General features: G+C 41.4%; 1 protein-coding gene and 4 pseudogenes across 10 annotated transcripts in view; 1 reads left to right on the top strand and 4 right to left on the bottom strand.

Moving 5' to 3' along the window:
* CDIN1 (CDAN1 interacting nuclease 1) overlaps nucleotides 1–22,246 on the bottom strand; it is a 241,425-nt gene that overhangs the window by 190,655 nt on the left and 28,524 nt on the right. Inside the window, exon 2 of one of the 9 annotated variants that reach the window (XM_050797568.1) lies at nucleotides 21,671–21,737. The exons of 7 other annotated variants lie outside the window; for them this stretch is intronic. The gene's annotated coding sequence lies outside the window, so the exon portion shown is untranslated. Of the gene's footprint in view, nucleotides 1–21,670; nucleotides 21,738–22,246 lie in introns of those variants that run through there. One more of the 9 variants, XM_050797572.1, reaches the window with a different exon arrangement.
* Nucleotides 2,900–4,000, top strand: LOC126958864 (protein-tyrosine sulfotransferase 2-like; annotated as a pseudogene).
* Nucleotides 12,107–13,422, bottom strand: LOC126958842 (la-related protein 4-like; annotated as a pseudogene).
* Nucleotides 13,439–14,269, bottom strand: LOC126958855 (la-related protein 4-like; annotated as a pseudogene).
* Nucleotides 14,411–17,892, bottom strand: LOC126958858 (tropomyosin alpha-3 chain-like; annotated as a pseudogene). Its single transcript, XR_007727319.1, has one exon. The product of XR_007727319.1 is annotated as a tropomyosin alpha-3 chain-like (transcript).

Genomic DNA, 22,246 nt, shown 5'->3' with positions numbered 1-22,246 from the left:
CTCTAAGCATTTGCTTATCTGTAAAGGATTTTATTTCTCCTTCACTGATGAAACTTAGTTTGGCTGGATATGAAATTCTGGGTTTAAAATTCTTTTCTTTAAGCATGTTGAATATTGGCCCCCACTCTCTTCTGGCTTGGAGAGTTTCTGCCGAGAGATCTGCTGTTAGTCTGATAGGCTTCCCTTTGTGGGTAACCCGACCTTTCTCTCTGGCTGACCTTAACATTTTTTCCTTCATTTCAACTTTGGTGAATCTGACAATTATGTGTCTTGGAGTTGCTCTTCTCGAGGAGTATCTTTGTGGTGTTCTTTGTATTTCCTGAATTTGAATGTTGGCCTGCCTTACTAGGTTGGGGAAGTTCTCCTGGATGATATCCTAAAGAGTGTTTTCCAACTTGGTTCCATTTTCTCCCTCACTTTCAGGCACATCAATCAGACGTAGATTTGGTCTTTTCACATAATTCCATATTTCTTGGAGGTCTTGTTCATTTCTTTTTCCTTTTTATTCTCTAGACTTCTCTTCTCGCTTCATTTCATTCATTTGATCTTCAGTCATTGATACTCTTTCTTCCAGTTGATCGAGTCGGTTACTGAAGCTTGTGCATTTGTCACGTATTTCTCATGTCATGGTTTTTATCTCTCTCAGTTCATTTATGTCCTTCTCTGCATTGATTATTCCAGTTATCCAGTCTTCCTTTCTTTTTTCAAGATTTTTAGTTTCTTTGATCTGGGTACGTAGCTCCTCCTTTAGCTCTGAGAAGTTTGATCGACTGAAGCCTTCTCCTCTCAACTCGTCAGTCATTCTCTGTCCAGCTTTGATCTGTTGCTGGCGATGAGCTGTGTTCCTTTGGAGGGGGAGATGCACTCTGATTTTTTGAATTTCCAGCTTTTCTGTACTGCTTTTTCCCCATCTTTGTGGTTTTATCTGTCTTTGGTCTTTGATGCTGGTGACGTACTGATGGGGTTTTGGGGTGGATGTCCTTTCTGTTTGTTAGTTTTCCTTCTAACAGTCAGGACCCTCAGCTGTAGGTCTGTTGGAGATTGCTTGAGGTCCACTCCAGACCCTGTTGGCCTGGGTATCAGCAGCAGAGGCTGAAGAAGATAGAATATTGCTGAACAGCAAGTGCTGCTTTCTGATTCTTGCTCTGGAAGCTTCGTCTCAGGGGTGTACCCCACCGTGTGAGATGTGAGGTGTCGGTCTGCACCTAGTGGGGTATGTCTCCCAGTTAGGCTACTCAGGGGTCAGGGACCCACTTGAGCAGGCAGTCTGTCCGTTCTCAGATCTCAACCTCTATGCTGGGAGATCCACTGCTCTCTTCAAAGCTGTCAGACAGCTGTCAGAGTCCACCCAGAGGTGGAGTCTACAGAGACAGGCAGGCCTCCTTGAGCTGCTGTGGGCTCCACCCAGTTCGAGCTTCCCGGAGGCTTTGTTTACCTACTTAAGCCTCAGCAATGGCGGGCGCCCCTCCCCCAGCCTCGCTGCCGCCTTGCAGTTAAATCTCAGACTGCTGTGCTAGCAATGAGGGAGGCTCTGTGGGCGTGGAACCCTCCAGGCCAGGTGTGGGATATAATCTCCTGGTGTGCTGTTTGCTAAGACCCTTGGTAAAGCGCAGTATTAGGGTGGGAGTTACCCAATTTTCCAGGTGTTGTGTGTCTCAGTTTCCCTTGGCTAGGAAAAGGGATTCCCTTCCCCCTTGCGCTTCCCAGGTGAGGCGATGCCTCGCCCTGCCTCAGCTCTAGCTGGTCGGGCTGCATCAGCTACCAGCACCAACTGTCTGGCACTCCCCAGTGAGATGAACCTGGTACCTCAGTTGAAAATGCAGAAATCACCTGTCTTCTCTGTCGCTGGCACTGGGAGCTGGAGGCTATAGCTGTTCCTATTCGGCCATCTTGCTCCCGACCCCCAGGACCTAATATCTTTAAGGGACTTATTTTTTGGCCACCACCATCCACCCTCTGGCCTCAAAGATTCATATCTGACCCACATGCCAAATATATTTGCCCGATCCCAGCATCCCCCAAAGTCCCAACTCATTACAGAATCAACTCAGGTTCAAAATATCATCTAAATAAGCATCAACTCAAACCCCCAAATCTTACCTAAATTAGGTTTGAGTTAGATTATGGGGATGATCTATCCTGAGGCACTTCTAGAAATTTACCACACAAAGCCCTACCCACAAATTTTTATAGCAGCCTTATCTATATTGGAAAGAACACAAACAACCTTCAATAATGGATGAACAAACTGTGATACATCCATATAATGGAATACTACTCTGCAACAATGCAAGCAACAGCATGGAGAAATCACAAACGTGATCTACTAAGCAAAAGAAGCCAAACTCAAAAGGCTATCTACCACATGATTCCATTTCTATGGCATTCTGGAAAAGGAAAAATAGAGCAACAGAAGGCAGATACATGATTCTTAGGCACCAGGGCAGGGAGGACAAACTGACCCCAAAAGGGCTAACAGAATTTTTAGGGGATGATAGATATGTTCAACATCTTGACTGTGGTAGTGGCTATACAACTCCATGTGTTTGTCAAAACTTGCAGAACTGTAGAGAAAAGGAGGGAATTTAACTGCATATAAATCAATAATAAATTTAACTAAAATTGGAAAAAAAAATATTTACAATATGTCACACATTTACCGTAGCCAGTGTTCCATAAATCCATGCTGACCTGGTTTCAAAAAAAAAAAAAAAAAAAAAAAAAAAATTACAAGCCTCCCTCTTCTCCATCAGGGGCAGCTGCTGAGCCAGGAGTCGCTGGGCACATCAGACCACCTCCCTGCGTCTCTGCATGATGTGAATCCGGTGGGCCACCCACTGACCTGTCAGTACAGTCCCTGAAGTGAGTCCCCAGGTTGGGCCTGCCAGGTTGGGCTGGCTGTGCTCTGGCCCTGGTGATGGTGGTCCAGCTGGGGCAGCAGATACTAATGTGCCAGGCAGTGCTGGCAGGTGGTGCCCCAAGTGGACTCTGTGGATCTGATGGACCACATGGAGTACCACTACAGCAAGGCCATGCCACTCATCTTCACGGGCAGTATGCTCTGCAGCTGCACCATGCTGATGTTCACTGGGCTGGATGCCCACCTTGAGGTACACTGCAGCAAGGAAATGCACATCATCCCTTGTGTGCTGGCCATGCACCAGGCCTGGTCCAAGTCTGGCCACAAGAAACTACAGCTGGACAAAGCGGGCATGACTGACAAGGTGCTGGACATTGCCATGCAGGCCTTCATCCTGGAGGTGAAGATCTCTAAGCAAAGGGAGCCAGCCCGTGTGCTCTGCAACAAGGACCACTTCAGACTCAAGTCTTTGAATCCTTGGTCTACCTGTTGCACCTGTTCTCCAACTCCAAGTTCCTGCTTATGGCTCAGGGCAGCCATGTCTCCATGCACTCCTTGATCACATGCAAGGTCACTATTGCAAAGTCACTACATAGGCTTCGACCTCAGCAGCTATGGCAACTGCCTCGCCAAGTGGAACAAGGTCATAAAGGTGATGTACGCCCAGTGCATGGAGGTGGGCAAGGACAAGTGCCTGCTCGTGTACTACAAGCAGCTGGTGCTGCAGCCTAGGAGCTCCCTCAAACTCACTCATCCTGGACCATCTCGGCGTCACCTGGAGCAACGCTGTCCTCCACCATCAAGACCTCACTGGCAAGCGGGGTGGCATCTCCCTGTCTACGATCCAGTGGTCCACGGACGAGGTCAAGCCTGTGAACCTGGAAGTGCTCTCCAAGTGGACTCACCACATCTCTGGGGACATGGTGCCAGACATGGCCCAGATTGTCCCATGCTGGCTCAGCTTAGCCACGACCCCTATGCAAACACCCACGCCGACCCCCCACTTCCACTATAGCAACCCTGACCCCCATCGTCATCAGTAACACACACCAAGTAAGGGACTATAAAACACCAGTCAATCTGAAAGGACATTTTCAGGTGAAACAGAATAGTACCTCTTCCCACTTAGGAAGCTCATGACTTCCAGATCTCTGCAAATGGCTTTGCTGCCCAGAAGAGAAGAAACTGCATTTAAGTGGAAGTTGGACCCCTTATCCAAGCATATTGCTTGCTATTAGTCGCCAAAACAGGACAGCTAATAAGGAATATATTTGCATATGTTTGCAAAACTGAATCATTGAAAACATACCTTGAAACTCTATCTTTGGATACCCTAGGGAGGAAAGCAATGAGTGTGGAACTCGTCTGGCTTTTGAAACTTAGTTATTTCATATTTTTCCCCTCAAGAACTATTTTTTTTTTAAGAAATGAATTTGCTATGCTCCCTAATTTGCAGGACTCTCTTTGTGGCTTTGTTTGCGGAACAAGGTCCACAGCCTGTACTTCTCTTACAGATCCTTACTTTGAATTTTAAGAATCTACTTAAGAAATTAATATATAAGGCCTTCTCTAATTCCTCATCAGTTCTAGCTGTTTTGCAGAGAAAAAAAAATGATTTGAATAAAGTGAACAGGGGCTTAAAATAAATAAACAAAAATTTAAAAATATATATATCACATAATATTTAACACATGCAATTTTAACATACATATCTATTTTAATTTTAATATATATTTAAATATATCCTGATGACAATAACAGAGAAAAATGTACCCAATACAAAATATATAATCTCTAAGAACACAAAAACTATTTTTGGTAGGGTTCCTCTTGAATAAATTTACATATTGTAATATGATAACAATGCTTAAATCTGAAATAAAAGGTAATGAAATAATCCAGTAATTAAATACAAAAATTAAGAAAATGACAACATTTCAACAAGAGAATGAAATAAGAGTCAACTCATAGATAGGTCACCTGTCTAGTGATCCTCTCATCACCTTGAAGGATTAATGGGCACTATAAACTAAATGTTTATATTCCCTCAAAATGTGTATGTTGAACCCCTAGCCCCCCGTGTGAGGATTTCAGAGGTAATTAGGGTTAGATGAGGTCATGAAGGTAGGGCCCTCGTGATGGAATAAGTGGCATTAAAAGAAGAGAAAGAGCCAGACACAGTGGCTCATTCTTGTAGTCCCAGCTACTAGGGAAGCTGAGGAGGGAGGATTGCTGGAATCCGAGAGTTCTGGGATATAGTATACTATGCAGATCAGGTGTCCATACTAAGTTTGGCATCAATATGGTGACCTTCCGGTAGTGGGGGACCACTAGGTTGCCTAGGGAGGTATGAATCGGCCTAGGTCAGAGAGGAAGTAGGTAAAAACCTCCTTACTGCTCAGTAGAGAGATCATGCCTATGACCTGTGAATAGCCACTGCACTCCAGCCTGGGCAACACAGCAAGTCTCTGTCGAGAGAGAGAGAGAGAGAGAGAGAGAGAGAGAGAGAGAGAGAGAGAAAGAGATCCCCTTGGACATACTGAGAAAGGCTAGGTTAGGACACAGCAAGTAGGTGGCTGCCTGTAAGCCAGGAAGAGGGCCCTCACCAGATCCTGATCATGGTAGTACCCTAATCTCAAACTTCCAGCCTCCAGAACTTGTACGAAAACAAGTATCTGTTGTTTAAGCTACCCAATCTATGGTATTTTGCTGTGGCAGCCTGAGCACACTAAGGCGCTGGGGATCCTCACATAATAGGCCACACTGAGAGTTGATGATTAAGACAGTATTCCCACCTAGCTAACTCATTCTTCAAGATTCAGGACCAGGCCAGCCTCGCCCAAGTTCAACTCTGTGACTGTTTCTTGAAAAGCAAGTTCTAAAAACTTCCACAGAAAACCAAGTTTGTGGCTGCATCAGGTTAGCTATATATGTTGGGTTTTATGAAGCAATCTAATTTTACTCTAAGGTGTCCAATTTTTTCTTCTAAATTTCAAATATTTTCTGGTTTTGCTTATACAGAAAATGCCATGAATGAATCTCTCTTATCAGAGATTTCTTCAATGTATGAAATCCTGCTAGAATACCTAAGACATCCTATTAACTCTATGCAATCATAAGTGAATGAACATCTAGAGGTTAAATTTAATTCCGTGACCGTAATGCTACTAGTCTATGTCCAATAAGCACAGTTACTTTCCAACCTTTTCGCAGAGTAAAAAAGTTTAGAATACTTTTTTTTTTTTTTTTGAGATGGATTCTCACTCTGTTATCTGGGCTGGAGTGCAGTGGTGCCTCCTGGGTTCACTGCAAGCTCTGCCTCCTGGGTTCATACCATTCTCCTGGCCTCAGCCTCCCAAGTAGCTGGGACTACAGGTGCCCGCCACCACACCTGGCTAATTTTTTTTTGTATTTTTAGTAGAGACAGGGTTTCACCGTGTTAGCTAGGATGGTCTTGATCTCCTGACCTTGTGATTCACCTACCTCAGCCTTCCAAAGTGCTGGGATTACAGGCGTGAGCCACCGCGCCCAGCCTGGAATACTTTTTAAAACCATTTAAATATTTCCTTATTCTTTTTCTACACAAAAATATGTCCTACCCCACTAATCTTTCTTAATTTAATAGGTCACAGAAACCTCATATAAAACCCGTATTAATGATTGGCCACTTTCACTTTGTAATTCTTCTAATTTATAAAAATTGTAGGTATAACTACCATCTTTACTACTTTCTTCCCAAATAAATTCTCAGTTATATTAAAATAATAGTATTAATAATCTCATACCTTTTCCCTGTCTTCTGCTTCTTACTCCCATCGCAACCCCCAATTGCCAAGCTGATACTTTTAAAAATTTCACAAGGAAATGCAAAAATTTGCATAAAAGTACCTTCCTGAATATGTAGTTCCCCTAAATAATCTCAGTAGTACTCTTACGAGGTCAAGCAAACTATTTGAAGCCTCAGTAGATGACATGTTTTCCTTACTTTATTAGTTTGAAAAAACTATAGATTTTCAATCTTCTCTAAAAACAACATCATCATCATGATATGGACTATAATTATTCTACAACCACCCACTTTAATAATAAATGCTGGCAATGTTAAAACAACAAATGGAACGCCTTACAATGCATTAAGCTCTTCTCTTATTAAACACAAAATTTTAAATCTTACCACAAGCCTTTTATTCTTGATTGACAATCAAATCCTTTTGTCAGTTCTTCTCAGCACTTAATGTTATTCATTGCAATAAATCCAATCTTAGATGGCTATAAATGCCTTGCCTACTTCTCTATGTGTCTTAAGAGAAACCAGAGGATGAGCAGAGATGGAGCTGTCATTAAGACTCTGCAAAGTACAATTAGGCTTTGTTATATACTAAATTTTGCTAGAATATCCTATTTGTAACTTTTCCTCATTTTGTTGAACTCTAATAAAGAGTAGGTGCTCAATAAATACCTACTGTCATGATGATCATAATAATGAAGATGGTAACACTGGGGGAACACTTATTAGCTAGCAGGTACTGTTTCATTTAATTATCATCACTATAATAACAGTAGTGTTTTCTTAAGACACTAAGGGAGAAAAGTGAAGTATCTTCTCCAAATTAACACAGTCAGGATGTGAATATCGGCAGTTTGGCCTTAGACTCTAGGTTCTTAATCACTGCCTCCCAATGATAAAACAAATTACTTTCAAGAACCAGTATGCCAATGTTTCACAAGATGCTTAGTTGCAAACAACTTAATCTACTCAATTTAGTTTCAACAAAAAATGAAAGTTACTAAAGGTTTTAGACAGCTTGTGGAACTTACCACAGGACCAGAAAGTCGAGTTCAGAGGCCTCATAACAAATAACAACGTTCCAACCACCCCATAGGAGGGCTGCCCTCAAGCCCTACAGCAACTTCCAGGACCCTGTCCAGGGTACTGAGCTGTCTGCCTCGTGGCATTCAACAACTGGTTACCCCCATTGCAACACTTGCCAAAAGAATGGAGCCTGCACAGAAAGCCATTTTCACCCTAAAATCCACCATTCACTACTGAAGTTCAACTTGGCAGATACAAGTTCATCACTGGATAAAGTTAACATGCAACTACTGGCTGTAAATAAATATCAAGTAAAAAATATATAAAGTTTTATTGATAGTATGTTTATAATTACAGTCTCAAGTGAGAATATGCTCAAGATCTAAAAGAGAAGGCACAATTGTTTAAAAAAAAAAAAAGTATGGAATTACGTTTATGGGCGATTTCTTCATCCTTTTTTTTCCTGGTTTTAATGTTATTTATATAAGAAATAAAAATTCAGGCAGAAGGCTAGGCGCAGTGGCTCATGCCTGTAATCCCTGCACTCTGGGAGGCCAAGGCGGGCGGATCACCAGGTCAGGAGATCGAGACCATCCTGGCTAACACGGTGAAACCCCGTCTCTACTAAAAATACAAATATTAGCCGGACGTGGTGGCGGGCGCCTGTAGTCCCGGCTACTCGGGAGGCTGAGGCAGGAGAATGGCGTGAACCCGGGAGGCGGAGCTTGCAGTGAGCCGAGATTGCGCCACTGCACTCCAGCCTGGGCGACAGAGCAAGACTCCATCTCAAAAAAAAAAAAAAAAAAATTCAGGCGGAAAAACATACATTTCCCTTGGCACATATACAATATCCTAAAAATGTGACTGAGTTTCATGTATGTTCCCAAAATAACACAACCCAACCAAAAAACACAAAATTCATATCCTGTGAAAGCCCCCAATAGCTGCAAAAGCCCTAAAAACAAATGCAAAATTTTATAGAACCACAGCTTATATTGCATTAGATTATATTAGATTCTCCCGAAATTTGAATGTGCGCCCTGCACATGGCAGCTCCATGCAATTGTGTGTCTCAACACTTAGAAATGGCTGAATTTCATATAAGAAGCTTCAATTCTCTTCTCCCCATCAAAATGGCCTCCCCAGACCAGAGGAAGCTGGAAAGGCTGCCTCCCCTGATACAAGCACCAACATGATTCAAGACAGGACCCACTTGGGGAAGTGCTCCCTGCCCCTTACTAGGAGGCCCGGCTCTGCCTGGTTCCGGCTAGAGCTACTTGACCTCACCCCGGGGTCTGCCCATGACTTCCAGACCAGCCCTAACCTCCGGTGGGAAGAATGTGAGTAGCACTGGCAAAATCCTCTGGCACCCATGGATAAGTCCCATTTGCTGTTACCCTGGCTCCTCATGTTTCCATAAGTCTATAACCACAGGCCCCTGAGGTGAAACACAGTCTGCTTCCCAGCTTTTCTGTGTATGAAGATCTTGTCTTTAGAAATCTAGCTAGAATTAAAGTTACTCAAGAATTTGCTCATGCCAGGAACCTGTCCCCAAGGCCAACCTGAGCTGCTGGGCCCTGCTCCCCATGACAGAGGTCCCCCAGCGGCTATGAACACTGCCTCTCTCTACTCCACACTGGCATGCCAATGAGACACCTGCTTGGGTTTCCTTCCTGCCACTTCTGTGTCAGTTAAAGAGCAGAGAGGGAGGTCGACAGGCAGGTCCAACTGTCCGCACCCCTTCCTCAAGCCCCATGAGAAAAACTGGGTCACCACGAGCTTCACTCTATATGTGACAGTAAAAAATGCCAGAAAACCTATTTTGCATATAAACTTTTACCATTAGGGAACATATATTGAAATCTAGTTTTAAGCATAAGCACAATGGAAAAGATCAAAAGCAGATGACACCATGATGAAAGAAACAAACACTTTACTTTGAAAAGTTTTTCTCTTCAAGATTTCCACACAGAAAATTCTAACCACTTATAGGTAGTCATCATTTCAATGAATTGTGTCAACTGAAACAGGGAAAAGAAAGAACACGCACCATGAGGCTAATTTATGGTCTCACTAAATCCAGCAGACTGAAGGATTTCATTTAGTCTATCATGAATTCTTAGACCAAAGCAATTCTATTAAAAGCCCTTGGAGGGGGGAAAAAAAACACCTGAACTTGTTGTCAGGTCAAACAACAAAAGCTTTCCCTAAATATTGTAATTATGTCAGATACTGCCCTTCACACAATTTTGAATGGCTAGCACCAAGGAATTTGTCCATCTAAAAGTGAGGCCAACAGAATAATTTTTTTTTATTTTTATAAAATGTTTATTCTCTGAAATTCAATGCATTCAAAGGATGTTACCACTTAAAATGTTTATCATTTCCACCAACTGCATTATCTCAGTAAACCAAAATAAGCACTTTTATCATAGATGTAGTCAATGATTAATACATTTTTTTAAAGGACCTAAACTTCCCCCAGATTTCAGCGCAGGTAATTTTATTGTATGTTTCACCTAGTAGGTGATTTTTTTAAAAAATAGTGTGTAGAAATGAATAGTTTCAAACTGAGTAAATGTAGTATACCATGTCATAAAACAACCAAATCAAAAGCAACTGCCACGCTAATAATAAGTCAAAGAAATAGTAATTCTGGCTTGTACAGACATGTGCAGCGTTTTCAAAGCTCTTAACAGTTCATCGCTAATACGTATCTCCAAAGCTTAACTTAGAGTTGGAAGGTAAACTTCACAGTAATGTAATTTTAACCACCATTTACATTCACTTTAATATATTACTAAGATGTTTAATCTATGTCACAATGGTGCTTTCCAGTGTTCACAATTTACAGTTTCGATTTGTATACATGTGATCTAATATACGGGACAGTTCTTACTATTACAAACTATCCCTTAAAAGAAAAATAAAACCCACCTTACACAGAACTCTGAACATGGTATGACCTAAAGCAGATTAACGCAATACGGCTTTTAATATTTTAGCCATTTTCTAAATAACAGCATGTAAACTTGTGTATTTAGTATATGAGAGCTACAACTTTTTCACTGAGAAATTATGCATTAATTTTCTTCAACCATCTTTCTCAATTTTACTAAAAAATCTCATGACTTGCTGGTTCTGTTTCAGTGAATTCCAGACTGTACTTTTTGGGTGTGGGGGGAGAAGAGGAGGGAAGAAAGGTGATAAATACACTGTAAACAGAAATAAGTCCCCCCCAAAATTAAGCCTTTATAATAATAATAATAATAATCATATTTTACTTCTACACTATTTAACACTTCAGAGTCAGTTACAATGTTTCATCTTTAACACTGACAACAAATAAATTACTGTAGGGTCAGTCTGCCCTACCATCTTGGGATCTAAAATTCTAAATGTGTGAAGAGAAGAGTAAATACTTCAACGTTCAATTCTGAAATTTAGAACAATTTATATGACTTGACTACACTGGTCAAAGCAATGACAAACATACAATTCAGTAAGTAGTTGGTTAAACCTTTTGCTTTTGGGGGTGGGCAGTCAACAGAGAGTAACATATGGAGTAAGAAAAAAATTGGTTTCCCATTTTAGCAGGGGGAATCACAGGGAAGTTTAAGCCTCTGAAATATATTTCACCTACGTGCTGACATTCAAGATGAAATTTTCAATTTTTTGAAGAGCCCCCATTCCTTCCTTGAGCATCAAACTGATTAGTAGTCACATCTTCAAGTAAAATAACAGTGTTACAACTTGTTGAATGAAATATTAGTAAGGTCAAAAAGACAGACTAAATTTCAAACTAGAAAAAAAAAATCTACTCAAGTTTTACATTCAGTTTTCAAGTCAGTTTACTAACATGACAACAGATTTTGTTTCAATCGCTCTTGTACACACTCACACCCACAACAGGCTCCCCAGCCACTAATCTGCTTTGCAATGTAAGATCATATAGTCAGAGATGGCATTCTCCAAGCCAAACTTTAAATAGATTTTAAAAAGTAATTTCTAATTTTACAGAAATGCTTCTTCAAAAAATATTTTCTCTCACTCCCTCATCTCCTATACTGAAGGATGTATAATGTATTTTTTTTCCTCCAAGCTAAAACTGAACCATCAAAATTGATTCCTGGCAGCAAATCTCTGCAAATTAAAACCAAAAACAAAAATAGAAAAAATATACTTTATATGTGTGGATGGATGAATGGATAGACAGACAGATAGACAGATAGAAATCATCCAGTATTTAAAAATAACATTAGAGATGAATTTTGGGATCCTATCACTCACAACTCCAAAATCCACAATGATTTAAGGACGTACTTTCTCCTGTTTCCTTTCTGGCTACCCTCTCCCCTCCAAAACTGTTCAGTGTAGCCACAGCTCAAGTTTAACGGGAAGAGAAAGAAGTTTTTGAATAGTTTTGTTGTTTTTTACTTTGGTGATCTGGGTGGCACATATTGCTCTTTGCCATTACGTCGTGTCACTCCCTGAGGTATAGCCCTATGATTAAACTGGCATCTCTGTTCCCTGATTTTTCCATCTGCTCCCCTGGGAATGGTATTGCCTCAGAAGCCAGAATAATCCTTACTAGCCCTTGCTTCTAACTTCTCATGTGGTTTCTCAAGGGACTTCTCAGGAGCTTCACTGTCTTCGTTTTTGGTGGGAGACACTACATTGGAGCGAAGTTCCCATAGTGGCTACACAAGAACTGAAGATGGCTCTTTAGGGGGCTTCTGGCAAACTTCAGCATAACCTAACTTTCGGGGTTCCTGTAGAGCCACAGCTGTAGCTGCATTTATGTTACTATTGCATGGTGAAGCAGTACTTGCCCTCAATGGCTTTGTAGTACTTGGAGGAGAAACTGGTATAGTCGTCTGGTTGGGACAATCCTTCTGAACAGAGGAATCCTCTATTAGATCCTTTTTTTGCTGAGTTGTGCTTAATGCAGTAAGCTCAGCTGCACATGAAGAACTGGTACTCATACTGAGTTGCTGGGCAGAAGTGCATTCTGTCTGCTCATCTGCAGGCACTGGGCAACCAACTCTCAATTCTTCATTATCCTTTTCTTTGTAGATGCCTTTAACAACATCAGACATCCTATTCTCCGAAATGAGTTTACCTGGGATGCTTGATGAACTTCCAGGTAAAGGTGGAAAATTTGAAGCTAGTAAGTCAAACTTTGGTGTTGGAGCCTTTGATTCAACTGTTGAAGGATGAGGTCTTGAGATCCTGTCATCTTGTCATCGTCTTCGACCTCTGAAAAGAGTTCTGCCTCTACCATAGTCCCCATTCTGTTCCATCTGCAAAGTGGAAGTCTCCTTTTGAAGTTAAGTTTGCTCCTAATCCCCAGTTACTGTAGGGTTATGCTGTTCAGGTGAAAAATTTCTTGAACTAGATCTTCAATTGTCCATCTCCCAATGACACAGAGTCCTCTGTTGAGTGTTCTGAACCACTGGATGACCTAAAATGAGGCTTCGCAAGATATTTTTTGGAATGGTCAACCCATATTCATAGCAGCAGCATTTGTTTTATAAGATCCTGGTGAATTAAAGCCATTCACAAAACTACCATTGGGAAAGGGCGCCAGTGGTGTTTCAAAGTAAGGTGTAGGATTTGGAGACCAAAACTGAGGAACAATGCTATAAACCGAGTACTGTTGGTGAGGATTATATACAGGCTGCCTAAAGTCTGGGGAGGCATACTGTGCTTGAGTTTGAATGGGCTGGCTATAGATACTAGAATCCATTCATCAGTGACCATTCTTAGCAAAAAACGTTGGTGGCTTTTATCCTTGCCATAATTGGCTCGCCCTGAAATGTTTTAACTTCTTAAGGATTTAAAAGCCTGTTGTGCATCTGTGTCTGACTGGGAAGTGATATACCAGCTGCTACTGTATGCAAATTCACAGCTTATCACTTTGGAGCAGTTTTCAATTTGAACAAAGCTTTCACTTCCTCTATTGGTGTTGTTTCAGGAATCCCTCTAAGAATCACAATACAGTGCTTATGACTTGGTCTCACTTTCTCACCCTTCTCATCAACTTGTACCATGGGAGAAGATCTTAACACTTCGATAATTACATCAGGGTCTGTAGTCGACTTTTTTATTTCTTCCAGGTTAACAACTGTCCAAATTGGGATGAACTGATCACTATCCATTTGAGATATCAAGTAAAGATCCTTTGACAAATTTTCTTGTGAAAAACAGAATGCTAATTGTTTCTTTAGACATTCTTTTCGGTCTTCTGTAGAAATTGCTGGATTGTTTTCTCCGGAAACATCACATACTTGGTAACTCAGATCTTCCGGTCCTAAAATCATCCCATCGGTTGATTCTTCAATGCCTGTAGTATTTCTTGTGGTTTCACAAGACGAAGAACACATTACTTCATGTTCTTTACATATATCTTCTGAGAGCTCTGCGTTAACCTCAGGATGAGCACCCGAGGTGGCTGCTGTTTCATGTCAAGAGTTTTCAGTTCCATGAGTTACTGGGGTGGCATCAGCACTCCCAGGAGCAATTTCTTGTCATAGTTTGGCATTAGGACTTAAACCAGCTCCTTCAGATGCTACCTGCTCCACGAAAAGCAACATGTCGTCCTCTGTTAAGCCCAACTGTTCCCACCGCTGAAACTCTAACTGGCTCCAGGCCTGTGCCCCAACAGAATAAATGTTTTAAATAAGTCTTCGTTCTGAAATATTAAAAGGTGTAATACTTTAATAACTTCATTTGCATTATATCTTTTTTTTTTTTTTTTTGAGACAAAGTCTTGCTCTGTCACCCAAGCTGGAGTGCAGTAGCACGATCTTGGCTCACTGCAACCTCTGCCTCCCAGGTTCAAGCAATTCTCCTGCCTCAGCCTCCTGAATCACTGGGATTACAGGCATGCGCCACCACAGCCGGCTAATTTTTGTATTTTTAGTAGAGATGGGGTTTCACCATATTGGTCAGACTGGTCTCAAACCCCTGACCTTGTGATCCGCCCACCTCGGCCTCCCAAAGTGCTAGGATTATAGGTGTGAGCCACGGTGCCCCGCCTTGCATTATATTCTTGGAACAATACTGGAATTTGCACAAGGCTGATATCACTCTAGGTAGACTAGAAAATGTAGGCTTATCCCAGCACTTTGGGAGGCCGAGGTGGGTGGATCACCTGAGGTGAGGAGTTCGAGACCAGCCTGGCCAACATGGAGAAATTCCGTCTCTACTAAAAATACAAAATTAGCCAGGCGTGGTGGCTCATGCTTGTAATCCCAGCTACTTGGGAGGCTGAGGCAGGGGAATTGCTTGAACTCGGGAGGCAGAGGTTGCAGTGAGCTGAGATTGCGCCATTGCACTCCAGCCTGGGCAGCAAGAGCGAAACTCTGTCTCAAAAAAGAAAAGAAAAGAAAAGAAAAATGTAGGCTTAGAAAAAAATTAACAAAACATGCACAGAAGCATCCAGTTCTTAAAGGATAGAGCCTCTACAAACTTAATGTGGCACTTCCAAATCCCTGAGACCTAACTCCCCCAGTTCACCTGTCCACCATGTGTATGATGTGCCTCAGCCTGGTGGTTGAGAGATCAGACATGAATTCCAGATAATGAGAAGAAGAGGCTACATCATGCTGCTTACGTTTTTCTGCACACACATCCATTTTCCCCCATCAATGCTCTTGTTATATTCTCCCACTGGTCCAATGTTAGACTGAATTGAAACACTGTGAAGGCAAATGTTCTTCAGAATTGCTTTTAGAATAAAAATATGAAGGAGGATACCTGGGAATTTCCAAAATGACTACATCGAACCTGAACGGTACCAGAATTCTGACAATTACATAATGCCCCAAGAAGAAAACCAAAGGAAACAACAACATGTAGCTTCAAACCAAAACACAAAAGAAGAAATTGAGAAGCACTGTGTTTTTAAAAGACTAAATTTTCAGCATTCACAAATGTAGGTAGGCGAATCTTTCAGCGGCTGTTGTGGGGACTCGCACTGCTGTTTCAGGGACTCTCAGTAGAATTGCTTTGGGCTAGGAGTTCATGAAACCCTTCAGACTTCTGGATTTAATGAGCCCATAAATAAGTCTCATGTTGAACTGTCATTATTTTTTGGACCACACTTCATTGTGCAGACGAATTTTAATTGAAGTATTCTTTTCCTCATTTGCTTTTCCATTAAACTGAGTTCTTTTTATGATTATTATTTTTCATTTTTGGAGGGACTGGTTCTTTATTTCAGAAAGACACTTGCCAATATTCAGTATCAAACAGAGTTGCACTACTGATTTCTCTTTCTCCCAATCAGCCCCAAAGAGACCACATCAAAGGAGAGTACATTTTAAGCCAATAAGCTGCAGGATGTACACCTAACAGACCTCCTAGGAACCTTACCGGGAAATGGGGACTGGGTAGGGAAAGAAACTTTAAAAAAACAAAAAGATCCGCAAGCTGCCAGTCCACAGACTGCAGAGGCTGTCACAGCCAGATGGGGTGGCCAGGGTGCCACAAACCCAAAGAAGCAAAGTTTCACAATAATATAAAATTGAAAAAGTATTGTACACAAGCTATTCAAGATTTCTGCAGCACTGACTGATACAAAGCACAATGAGATGGCACTTCTAGAGATAGAGACAGCAGCTTCAAACCCAGAAAAGGGTAATGAGATGAGTTTCACATGGCTAAATCAGTGGCAAACACACTCTTCTTTCTTTCGACAAGGCAGGAAAGCATTTAAATGGTCACCTCAACATAAGGGGGACATGATCCATTCTGTAAGCAGTTGGGAGGGGGTAGAGATAGGACAAAAATGTTGTCTCAGAGGTATTACCATCTTAATTTGGTGACTTCTAATGAAAAAAAAATAAAAAAATAGAAATAACATGCAAAGATATCTTAACGCTGAAAACCTGAACAGCACATTTTTTGTTGTTGCTGTTTGGCCAACTCCTCCCGGAATCACCTTTCTGGTTTGGCTAGTACTTTGTAGAGAGCAATGAGGTTTCCCACAGGGGAGTCTCTCTGGGCTCTGTCTGGCTCTCAGTAAGGCAGGCCTATACCTTTTCCTCTCCTCTATGGAGAGGAGAATATGCATTAAGGTGAGAAGTCACCTTCCCAAAGTGAGGAAGGGATTCGATTGCTGCTTCGGGGCTGTGGAATTATTTGGAATGTTTTATAAATGGTTGCTACAAAACAACAAAAAAGGTAATGACAGAATGTGTATATCACAACATGCTTTTTAAAGACATTATGCATTGTGCTCACATTCCCTTAAATGTTGCTTCCAAAGGTGCACAGCCTCTAGTCCAGCTGGAATCTCCAGGAAGAGGCAGAGACAGTTTGGCGAAAAAGACACAGGGGAGGAGGGGATGGTGGAAGGAGAAAGCAGCTGTCCAGTTAAAGATCAGCCCTCAGTTAAAGGGCAGCTTCGGGCAGGCTGGCCTCAGGTGGAGTCAGGGTCAGAGGGAGGAGCAGCAGCAGGGTGGGACTGGGGCGCTCTACATCTCAATCAGGTCAAGCAGAGTCTGGTCCAACATCCTTTGTCTACAGAGGTGCTCCTCTGGTACATTTTCAGTTTATCTTCCAAGTCATCAATCATATCATAGCTTGGCTACCGATCTCTCAGCAAACTTAATACAGGTCTCTTCTTGAGTTTATCAGCAAGAATCTTGATCTCTTCCTCATATTTGTCTTCTTTTTGAGAGTACTTTTCTTCAGCAGCACTCAGACACTGCAGGCTCTAGACCATCAGTCTGATCTGCTCATCCATCTCTCGGCAACAGGACTCCGCCAGCTCAGCTCATTCCTCTGTGCGTTCCAAGTCTCCTTCAATGATCACCAACTTACGGGCCGCCTCTTCGTACTTCCTACCTGCCTCTTCTGCCATGTGCTTAGCTTCTTTGAGTTGGATTTCCTGGAGTTCCATCTTTTCTTCATCTTTTAAGGCCTGGTTTTCAATAACCTTCATACCCCTCTCACTCTCATCAGCAGCTTTTTCTGCTTCTTCCAGCTTTTGCAGGGCAGTGGCCAGGTGCTCCTGAACATGGTCCAGCTCCTCTTCAACTAGCTGGATCCTACTGTTCAAGGAGACCACCTCAGCCTCAGCCTGGTCCCGGGCCCGCCTTTCTCCCTCAACTTCTCACCGGAGGCGCTCAGCTCGCTCCTCTGCATCATCTGCCTGCTGCTGAACCTGGATCTGGCGCTTTACCGCCTCGATGGTGGTGATCCCAGCCATGGTGCCCACCCAGCTACTGCTCGCACTCCGGTTCCTGCCTCCTCTGCTCGGCGTTGCAGCCGCCTCTCCAAAACTGAGTTATTTAAGACAGGGAATCCCTTTTTTTTCAATCTTTGTATCTTTTTAACTTTACATCATCAATAGTTAGCATAGTGACTTGCACATATTAGCCTTTCAAGAGATGACTTAATGAAGAATGACCCTCCTCCTCTCATTTCCTAACACCCACGTACCAAACACACACATCCATTTTAAGGGAAAATATAAAAACACTGCAACTCACAGACACAGCAAATGAACGTGCATTGAGACAACATGTGAACACATAACAGAGATGCCATTACTAAAGGAGATGTTTTGCTTCCAAACACTGTGGTGCCTAATAATTAGTGACTTTAAGCTTCGCAAGAAGAATAAGAGAATGTGTGCTACTAATAGATTTTTAAGTCTTAGAAATTTTAGCTATATCAAATACAGAACAAAAACCTAGTATGTTTTGGCCTCTGCTTTCATTTTGATAAAATGGCTACAATATCACAAAATTCAAGCAACCAACTGTTACCTTTTTAAGAGATATCAACAAATAGTGAGATTGATGGAAACTTTTTCTCAGGGAAAAGATGTTCGTGTCCAGACTAAAAATAACGATGCCTAAAAAGAGCTCTGTGACCTGTTGATTATATAATCAGTGACCTCTCCCTAACCCAACCCTCTATCTTTACAGCATCCAGGAAGATAATGCAGACCAGTCATTGCAGGAAATCTGTAAAAGCCACGTACAAGTCCTGACATAGTCAGACCAAATCCAGAACCAGGGAAGGAAAGACACTCAGTAGCATAACATGCCAAGCTTACTGAAAGGTTACATGACTCACCAGCAATCAGTAAGGCACACACTTTAAAACGGCTCTGAATATGGTGAGAAACTTGGTTTCATGCAGCCTCACTCTGATCTTATTTCCTAGAAATCCAATCTGATAAAACTCAGCCTGTCTATCTCTACATAGATGGGGTGAGGATCGGTTACAAGGGAGAGAAAATACAATCCCAAATTAACTATGGACTATACAGTACAGAAATGTTTGTCTTTCCCAGTAAGATTTGTCTCCTCCACCATAGCAATTTTGCTCCAGGAAGTCCTTGGGACCCAGGCTCCTGTCAGCTCACCATTCTATCAGCCCACGGTTAAGACTGTGGCATGTGCATTCCAGACAGCAAGACTGCGAAAGGATCTTGAAGAAGAGAGACAAGGGCTGTCTCTTAAGGAAGGCTCCACATAAAACGAAGCTGCCACATAAAACTTATGCTTACTCTGCAACAGCCAGAATTCAGTCCCATGGCCGTGAGAGACACAAGGACGCCTCTGTTCTTAGAAGTCATGTTCTGGTCAAAACTGGAGGATTCTATCACACTAGAAGAACGAGAAAACAGACACCTGGGGAAAACTACATTTTCTATCATGGGAACAGCACTCTATCCAAGTGAACTCAACAATCATAAATGAAGCTGCTATATAACTCTGAATAATGTACCATGGCTAAAAGTTGTCTTGATTCACTTCACTTATTCAATAAATTTAAGCCATTTTAAACTCCTACTATATGTTATTCCGTTAAGAGTTATCTCTAATAATTATGAACTTCATTTCACAAACACCATTGGTGAGTAACAGAGTGTAGGGCTAGGGATACCACCAAAAAAACAACTAGATATTCATTTGATAAAAGGCAAATGCCTTGCTGATGTTTTCAGTTCAAGACACAATTAATTCCGTTTAGTAAACTACTTGCCAACTTTAGGAATGAAGTATTTGATTCCCAAAACACAAACGTTCTTTCTCCTATTCTCTTTCAATATAATGACAATACTAAGAAAATTTTTAAAGCAGCTGATTTTATGAGGTATGGACATTCCATTTCCATAGAGATGCAGGTATACCTAGACTCACTCAACCAACGCATGATAATTTTGTATAAGTTTCCTTCTCAGTCTCTCTTCATTTCATTAAACTCACCAATGTATATTAAACAGCTACACATTTAGAAGCCTCTCCAAATAGATGGTTAGTTCACTTATTCAGTATTTCAACAAATATTTATCAAGCACCTGTCTGTTAACAACTTCGATGTGCTGGAGAGTGGACTCTCAAAAGCATATGTGGCACAGGACTCAGTCTCCCCAAGAGTTTTATACTCAAAAGACATTGCTTCTGGTAAGTAGAAAACACAGTTATTCTCAGAACTAAAGGACTCCCTACTGTCTATCTGAGTATTGTCAATAGCTAACCAGTTCAGTCAGAACAGATTCTCCAACTGTACCTAAACAAATTGCCAAGAAGTGCTAAATCCTCCCCCAAAAAAAGCCTTGTTATAATAAGTTCTTTCAAATAACTTGTCAAAAAGGATCTTACTACAGCATGGTATGCAGATAATTTGGGTAATATAACGCTAAGAGAATGAGTCAGAAGCATCATCACTCTTGTAACTTTGACCCTGAATTTGGTCTAAAACTTCTATGCATTTTTAGTGGCATGTGAGAACAGATGCTATAACACCTGAAAATGGCAAGACTTAAAATTCATAGTACCACAAAACCATTACTCTTCCCCCTAGACCCTTTGAACTTTAATAATGTCTGACCTGGTTGGCCAATAAGTTCTAAAAGCAGACAGAAGAAAATTGCCAATAGTAAATATTGCTGGAATGATTTTTCATTTAGAAAGATGTTACAGGTTCTCTTAAAAACAGGTCACCAATTCTGTGGACACTTAATTTTCTTAAGGGAGTAGCCATTGCAGAGAGCAGGTACCCACTTTTGTTTATGCAAATAGAATCTAGCTGACAACTAGATGCATATATTCTTATTATCACTTACACATAAAGCAAACAAAAATAGACACCCACATACACACACACACATAGTTATATATAAACCCATCCAAATCAAAGATAAAGTGTGGCTAAAGAAGTGGATGTGAAAGAAAACTATTCTTTTTTTCCCAAGATAAATGGCACAAAAGCCAACATCTCATTAACTATCCAAAGAAAATGATACACTACACAACTACGTCTAGATAATCATACATTAATAATTTTCACATTACACAACTGAAAAGATTTATAAAGGCACAATTTAAGAATCTACCTTGCTTAAGTCACTTAAAAGAAGCAAAGTGACAAGAGGAACAAGCAATTAGGTACTTCTCTACAACACCACAATTCAAAGTGACTTCCTACATGCCCCTTGCTTTAGTCGAATATCATTTCAACATGCAATTATCCCTGTGCTTTGATGCAGTTGTCATCTGTTTTGTTTTTAATGCAAATACCTACTTACTGATTAAATATTTCCTATATTATAGTTTGTGAACCATTTCTCGTATTTTGCTGATAAACTACTTTAGCAAGATAGCCAATCTTTGAGACCCCTGAAATAATATTCAGCCAGAGGAGCTCTAAGGTATATGCCCTACTTTGATATGTCAGAGACCTAAAGCATGTGGTCACATAGAGAGCTGCACAAGGGAGAAGCTCTCATCTTTTCTCTCTCAGACTGTAGAAAGTTTCCTTTCACAGCTTTACAAAAACACCAGCCTCCAGATTGGCAGGGCATTATCCTGGCACTACATCCTTCTTAAAAGCTTAACACATCCTGTGTGAAAAACAGGAGCTCTTTCTATCCACATGGACACACTGGAGCTCCAAGACAGTAAGTAACTTGCCGAGGGCCATGCTCTTAGCACTGCAGCAAAACTGGCTTTGGAAGCCAGATCTCCTACCTGGTCTGGATCCCCAGGCCTGTATCTTCTGGCCCAGGAAAGGTGATGGTCTCTTCCCAGCATTCAGCTAAAGAAATACATTTCATAAACCATATCTGGTTAATCACTTTGTAAAAGCAATAGAACTGAATTTAAGTTTTTTCTCAAACTCCTGGCTTCAAGTGATCCTCCTGTCTCGGTCTCCCCTTTAAAGTGCTGGGATTACAGGTGTGAATCACCATACCCGGCCCTTTAAGTTTTTTCATTTTAAGTTGATAGATCCCTGATTCTTTACAATTATAGTTATTTTTTTAAATAATATTTTTACTGGTTTGCTCAAGTTTTTATTTTTAGCACTTTACTAACATCGTTCCTATCAAATTGTCAATGTACATGATATGATCAAGATATAATAGGCCAGGTACGGTGGCTCACGCCTAGAATCCCAACACTTTGGGAGGCCAAGGTAGGAGGATCCCTTGAGAACAGGAGTTCATGACCAGCCTGGATAACAAAGGGAGACCCCCATCTGTAAAAATAGTTTTAAAAAATAGGCCAGGCATAGTGGTTGCACACCTGTGGTCCCAGGCTACTTAG

The sequence above is a fragment of the Macaca thibetana genome, chromosome 7, assembly GCF_024542745.1.
Source record: "Macaca thibetana thibetana isolate TM-01 chromosome 7, ASM2454274v1, whole genome shotgun sequence".
In the NCBI taxonomy this organism is placed as follows: domain Eukaryota; kingdom Metazoa; phylum Chordata; class Mammalia; order Primates; family Cercopithecidae; genus Macaca; species Macaca thibetana.
This window is presented reverse-complemented; position numbering and strand designations above follow the sequence as displayed.